Here is a 6,000-nt window from a genome sequence, read left to right as displayed (position 1 = left end):
CACTTCCACTCTTTACTGGTTCTCCAACTATCTTACAAACAGACAACAATCCACCAAGTGGCTACACTCCCTTTCACCTTTTCTCACTAATGCCACTGGAGTTCCTCAAAGATCAATCCTGGGACCCCTTCTTTTCAGTATCTTCATTAATGGCTTTCACTCTACTATCACTCATGGATCCATAGTAAAATATGCAGACGATTCTACTATTATCTGCTCTGGCACCTCAGAAACAGAACTTCTGGCCATGACCCAAAACACTTTTTCCACTACCGAATCTTGGATGACCAATAACCACCTTGCCCTTAACCCCAACAAAACCAAACACTTGATCTTTACACCTAAAAAAATACCACCCTTAACAAATCAAATGTATCATCTACTCATCCAATAAAGCAGCCACAGAGGTAGTCCCTCACATAAAACTACTTGCCGTTACTATAGAGAACATTCGACCAACACATCCACACCATCATGAAAAAAACACACCAAAAACTTGGGACCCTCTATAGACATAAACACTTCTTAAATATCCCTACTAGAAAAACACTTGCCCAAACTTTCCTCCTACCTTCTCTCCTCTATGGTACCCCCATTCTTAAAAACATCCAGTCCTGCTTAAAAACTAAAATGGATTCCGGCTACAACAAAACTACTAAGTTTGTGACAAGTTCAAAATACTCTTCCCATCACTGTCATTCTTTACAATTCCTGAACTGGCTCGAACTACCACAACATCTTACACACATACAACTATCTACAGCACACAAAATTATATATAAACCTCTCGAGTGCCCATCCCTCACCTCCCTTCAACCAAATAGGCATCTCAGATCTGAAAACCAATCTCTTCTTTAAGTAAATAGAGCAAAACTCACTGCAGGTCAGTATCTCTATTCTTTCACTGTTGCCAAGCCCCGGAATGCTTTTCAAACTTCTCTTAGAACCATTAATAGCCCCCATATTCAAAAAGACCTTACATCAATATCTCTCTTCTCAATGGCTCTGCCATTGTACCATCTCCAATTCTTCTACAACCTGATTTTCTATTTGACTCCACCTAAACCTATGCTTCTCACTGGCTCCCTCTCAGTGTCACCCTTGGCATAGCTTCCTTTACCATACTTGCCTTACAAGACATATGCAAACTAGTATAGTTATCCATCCTTGTTCATGTACACTATATAAGCTATTCTCCTTAATCTTTCCACCATAAATGTATTATATACATACATTTGTAGGTCTTATCTGTCCTCTCTTTTAAATCCTAACATATTATATACATTGACCGTAAACCAAAGCTGATTTCATAACTTGTAACGATAACAATTTTATAATGTCCCAATGAGTGTATAAATACTCTGTTTGTAACCTCTTGTATTTATACCTTCTTGTATTTTTGTATTGGATTTTTTTTCCATGTTTAACAAATTTATATATTTATATAGATATGTTTGGAGATTTTCTCCCTGGGCCTCTACTGAAAACCGTCCCCAGTCAACAAATGCAAATAAATAAATAAAAGTTAATATTAATTTTATACAGTAAGATTGTACACCCTTTGTCAAGGGCCTTAAAGTAATTGATAAAGAGTTGACTGATGGCAGTAGCAACTACCTTATAGTCTGGGCAGAAGGGGGCATAGCTAATAAACCTGTGCCAACCTCTCCCAGGGTCGTGTGTGTGTGTGTGTGTGCGTGCGTGTAAATCAAACTTCAAAGAGTGTGTGTGTCAGCTACTTGGGCAGGGACAGCTGTGCCAGTGGGGAGTCTTATTGGGGATTTGGAGAAAGAGGGAGAAACCAGCCCCGGACTGACTGTAGTCTCTGTGTGTTAAGGGAAACTGCAATTGATGCAGAGAGCTGCATCTGGAAATACTGTGTGTGTACCCGTTATCCTCCCAGTGTATGTCCTTCACTGGTGCCAGTGGTGAAGATAGAGGTTCCTTGACTATTGGTCTACTACTACTACTGTTGGGAAAGTTATTTGGTACCTTAACAACACACATTCTGCGACTGACTTGTGCAGTATACAGAATGGATTTCAATGAATTGTACTCACTACTTGATGGGATAGCCTGTATATATTACTGTGACCACTTAAAGAAATAAGGCAGGCTATCAGGAAATAAATGAATGCACTTAACCATATCTCATGCAGAATGTTATTAGAAGCAGGTTTTATAGCTCATTTTAACTTATTTATACACTTTTAATATCTTCTTTTAGCTCTTTCACTTCAAATTCAATTGTTCTACATACATCTACTACTTAGTTCAACAATTACATATGCTTCTTTCTCTGATTTCATCACTGCTAACATAAATATTCATTATAAGCTACAATTGTGTACAACTCACTAAATTCACAATGTTTTTCTCGGTTCTTTAATTCAGTAACATAAATACTTTTCATGGTACCTTACATTCTTGTAAAAAAGAGATGGAGAACATATAACAGTTCTTTTTTTATCCTGGCTTACAGCAATTCAGAAATGATTACCTTTACATCTTTGTATTATTTCTCACCCACTCTCCATCTAGATTCACAATGTTATTCTCATTTCTTTAATTCAGTAACAAAAGCATCAATACTTTTCATGGCACCTTATATTCTTGTAAAGGAAAGGTGGCAAACATATGGCAGTTTTTGTTTTGTAACCCTGGCTTACAGCAATTCAGAAATGATTACCCTTACATCTTTGTATTGTTTCACTCCCCCTCTCCTTCTAAATTCACAACGTTTTTCTCAGTTCTTTAATTCAGTAACAAAAGCATCAATACTTTTCATGGCACCTTATATTCTTGTAAAGGAAAGGTGGTGAACATATGGTAGTTTTTTTGTTTGTTTTATCCTGGTTTACAGTAATTCAGAAATAATTATGTTTACATATTTGCATTGTTTCTCTCCCACTCTCCTTGAAACTCAAAAAAAAAAAAAAAACTTAACTGTTTCTTCCTAAACATGTAGAAAATGTATCATAATGTTTCTTTTTACACTTTCCAGTTCTATTTGTTGTCGGTAACAAAACAAAACATCTGTAGGCACAGTCCAGTTTTCAAACAAAATGCCTTGAAGTCAGATTTCCTGAAAACTGCAGCTGCACTGTATTTCAAATGAATACTAAACAGACCTGCCATCATACCTCTCAACTTCTTAGCACAAGAAATCTGGACAAAGTCTAAAATAACGGGGAAAAGTCCAAAAATAGGGACTGATTGTAAATATTATTCTTATAAACTTAAAAAGTTGTTAAAATAACAGGATTTGTGTTAGCGTGCATTTTCTAATGGATATGAAGTTTGAAACTCAAATGTCTGTCGCTATTTAGTTAACTTAATCCTCAGTGATTGACCAGAAAACCACAAATTGTATGAGGAACAGACCAAAAATATGAGGCAAAAATCTGGACATTCTGCTAAAATCTTGACAGTTGAGAGGTATGCCTGACTGACCTCATAACAAACGTAGGTTCTTAAAAATACTGGGGAACAAACATAAGGTGCCGTGTTACCTGCTCTCCTTCTGCCTTTGTTTTCCAAACTGCAAGCAGTACCCTGAAATCACTCCACACCACGTGACTTGACATTCTGTCATTCATATTTGACAACACTTTCTGAAAGTTACCGGCTGATTCCTATACTTCCTGTCAGTCATTTGACAACACATTCTGAAAGTCAGCCGGTGGGTCCTAAAACAGAACCAAGCATTCAAAACCAATTATCTACCATAAAAAAAAAACAAAGTACAGTTTGTAAATTTTTCCAACTCCCTTTTTACATTCTGCTTATTCCAATGAGACTGGGTAATGTCTGTCTACTACAGTACTCTTTCAAAATTCACGTCATTCCTGCCTGCTCTTCCACACAATTAGCCCTTTAACTTCTGCACCTGATTTTTTTAAAGGATTGTGTTTATGACGTCCTTGTTACTGCTATAAGTGCTATTTAGACTTTTAGTACAAATACCCCAGACTAGTCTTGGATTTTGCCCTAAACTCATATACTATAAAAGTGAAAAGTACGTTCACATTATTTGCATTCAGCAGGCAGACATCACGATCCAAAATATTCAAATGTGAAATTCAAACCTGTATCATTAGAATCCTAATACTTGGGTCTTTTTTGTTTCAGTACATTAACTGAGGAGAGTAGCTGCGAAACAAAGTTTTATTTTCAATACAAACATTACAAATAACCGGAAATTATCAGATGAGGAATTAGTTATGGATCAAAACAGTCACGCAAATGTATTATCACGCAGACTGTAAAATACGATAGGTGGTGCACTTTTTAGCTACCTTTGGGTGTCAGTGATGTTAAAACACCCACATCAGAGTTCAGAAGACAAACTACCGGGAAAAAGAGCGAGCCATTCCGTTTACCTGTAACCTCGTTTTCAATACACTATGGCGGTTTCGCTATACTCTTGCAGTACAGTATTTGGCACTGACTTCTCATAGGATGTGTGCGATCCAGCCCTGGGGGGTTTCCATAGCATTACACCGCACTTTATGCCAGCGACACTTCCTGGTCGGGATCAATAGCTTTCCCGCAGGATTACTTCCCCGCAAAGGTATACTGGAGATAGCACTGCAGCATGTAAATACTACGGGAATAGAAACGCATAAAAGGTAAACACAACTATTTTTTTAATCAGCAGCCCTTTTAGTTCTGCTACTTTGATTGGCTACTTGCAAATTATAACTTTATGTTACACCTTAACAATTATAATTATACATCATAGGATTTTTTAAACTGGGCAGTTGTCCAGCAAGTACCTTAGGAGACAGTTTAGTATCAGTCGTGTAATATTTGAATTGCATATCCATTTCTTCCATGTTTTCAAAGTTTTATTAGTGAGTTCAACAACTTTAATTCAATTTAAAACTTTTAAAAAATTGTTCCATTGCGGCCTACCGAGAAATCCAGGCTCTGGAGGAGCCTAAATCCGTGTTGACAGTAGCAGGGTACACTCCCCGTGTTGCTGCTGATTGGCCGAGTGCCGGTACTTTTTTCCTTTCACTGGCCGCGGAGTTGATCTGTCACCGGTGGTTCCAGGTTGGGATACAGAACTATTAAGTTTGGAATGTTGAATAGTAACAGAACAATTAAGATTTGATAGCTTGTAGCTCCCGTATACATTGCAGTACCAAGAGTTGTAAATTAGCTTGAAGCATAAAAAGTCAGTGGCAGGCCGATACGTTCCTTCACTTTTCTGTTTGTTTTGTAGGTAGTACATTGACAGAAGTTTCACAGCTACAACTAATTTATTTTCTTTTTTTTTTCTATTTTTATGAATCTGTTGGAAACTGTTGGAGTAAAAACTGAGATCAAATAGATAAAATATTAGTATGGAAGGTTAATGTGTGAAGCTGTTTACCATTTTATATCGAGAAGTCCGTGGAGAGTTTCTAAAACATATTGAATTGTTTCATTGGTAGTCTTAAATGCTTTGTTGTGTATCAGTTAAGATGTATTATAGATCCCTGTACATTTATGATGTGCTGAGGAGCTAGGTTAGATAAAGCATCTGTCTTTAACAGATCGTCGTGCAACCTAGTTGGTGGGAAGGGAATCCAGTATAATCTGCCGTTCCTGTCAAGTGCATAAAATATAAATCGGAGCTATGTTACATACATTTCCCCACAACTTAAGAATAGGGACAAAGGGTGAATTATAGTACTTTTTAAGTTTGAGGTGTTTTGCCCTTTCTTTTGCAGAACACATATGTAAACATTTCTTTTGCTGAGGCTAGCTGCTTGGAAGTATTGTGCATATTCCTCCAAAAATGAGTGAATGTCAGGGGTGGGCAGACTTTTTTATTTTGTGTTATACTGCTGCAGCAGTTGTAGATTTGTTTTCTTCTTGTATGTTATTAAAGTGTAGTTTTTCGTTTGTTACTAGCAATTTTAGAAAGCTCTGACATATGTTTACATCTTAGATTTTATTTCTAGCTTGAGTACAAGATAGAATTTCTGCTGTTTACTTTTGATATTTTTA

The 6,000-nt window shown here is 36.9% G+C and overlaps 1 protein-coding gene across 1 annotated transcript in view; it reads left to right on the top strand.

Moving 5' to 3' along the window:
- Window positions 1–4,013: 4,013 nt before the first annotated feature.
- USP6NL (USP6 N-terminal like) overlaps window positions 4,014–6,000 on the top strand; it is a 1,978,038-nt gene continuing 1,976,051 nt past the window's right edge. The window contains exon 1 of the mRNA XM_044088303.1: window positions 4,014–4,631. The gene's annotated coding sequence lies outside the window, so the exon portion shown is untranslated. The remainder of the gene's footprint in view (window positions 4,632–6,000) is intronic.

Source organism: Protopterus annectens, chromosome 11.part0, assembly GCF_019279795.1.
Source record: "Protopterus annectens isolate FY-2018-M chromosome 11.part0, PAN1.0, whole genome shotgun sequence".
Taxonomy (NCBI): Eukaryota; Metazoa; Chordata; order Ceratodontiformes; family Protopteridae; genus Protopterus; species Protopterus annectens.
This window is presented reverse-complemented; position numbering and strand designations above follow the sequence as displayed.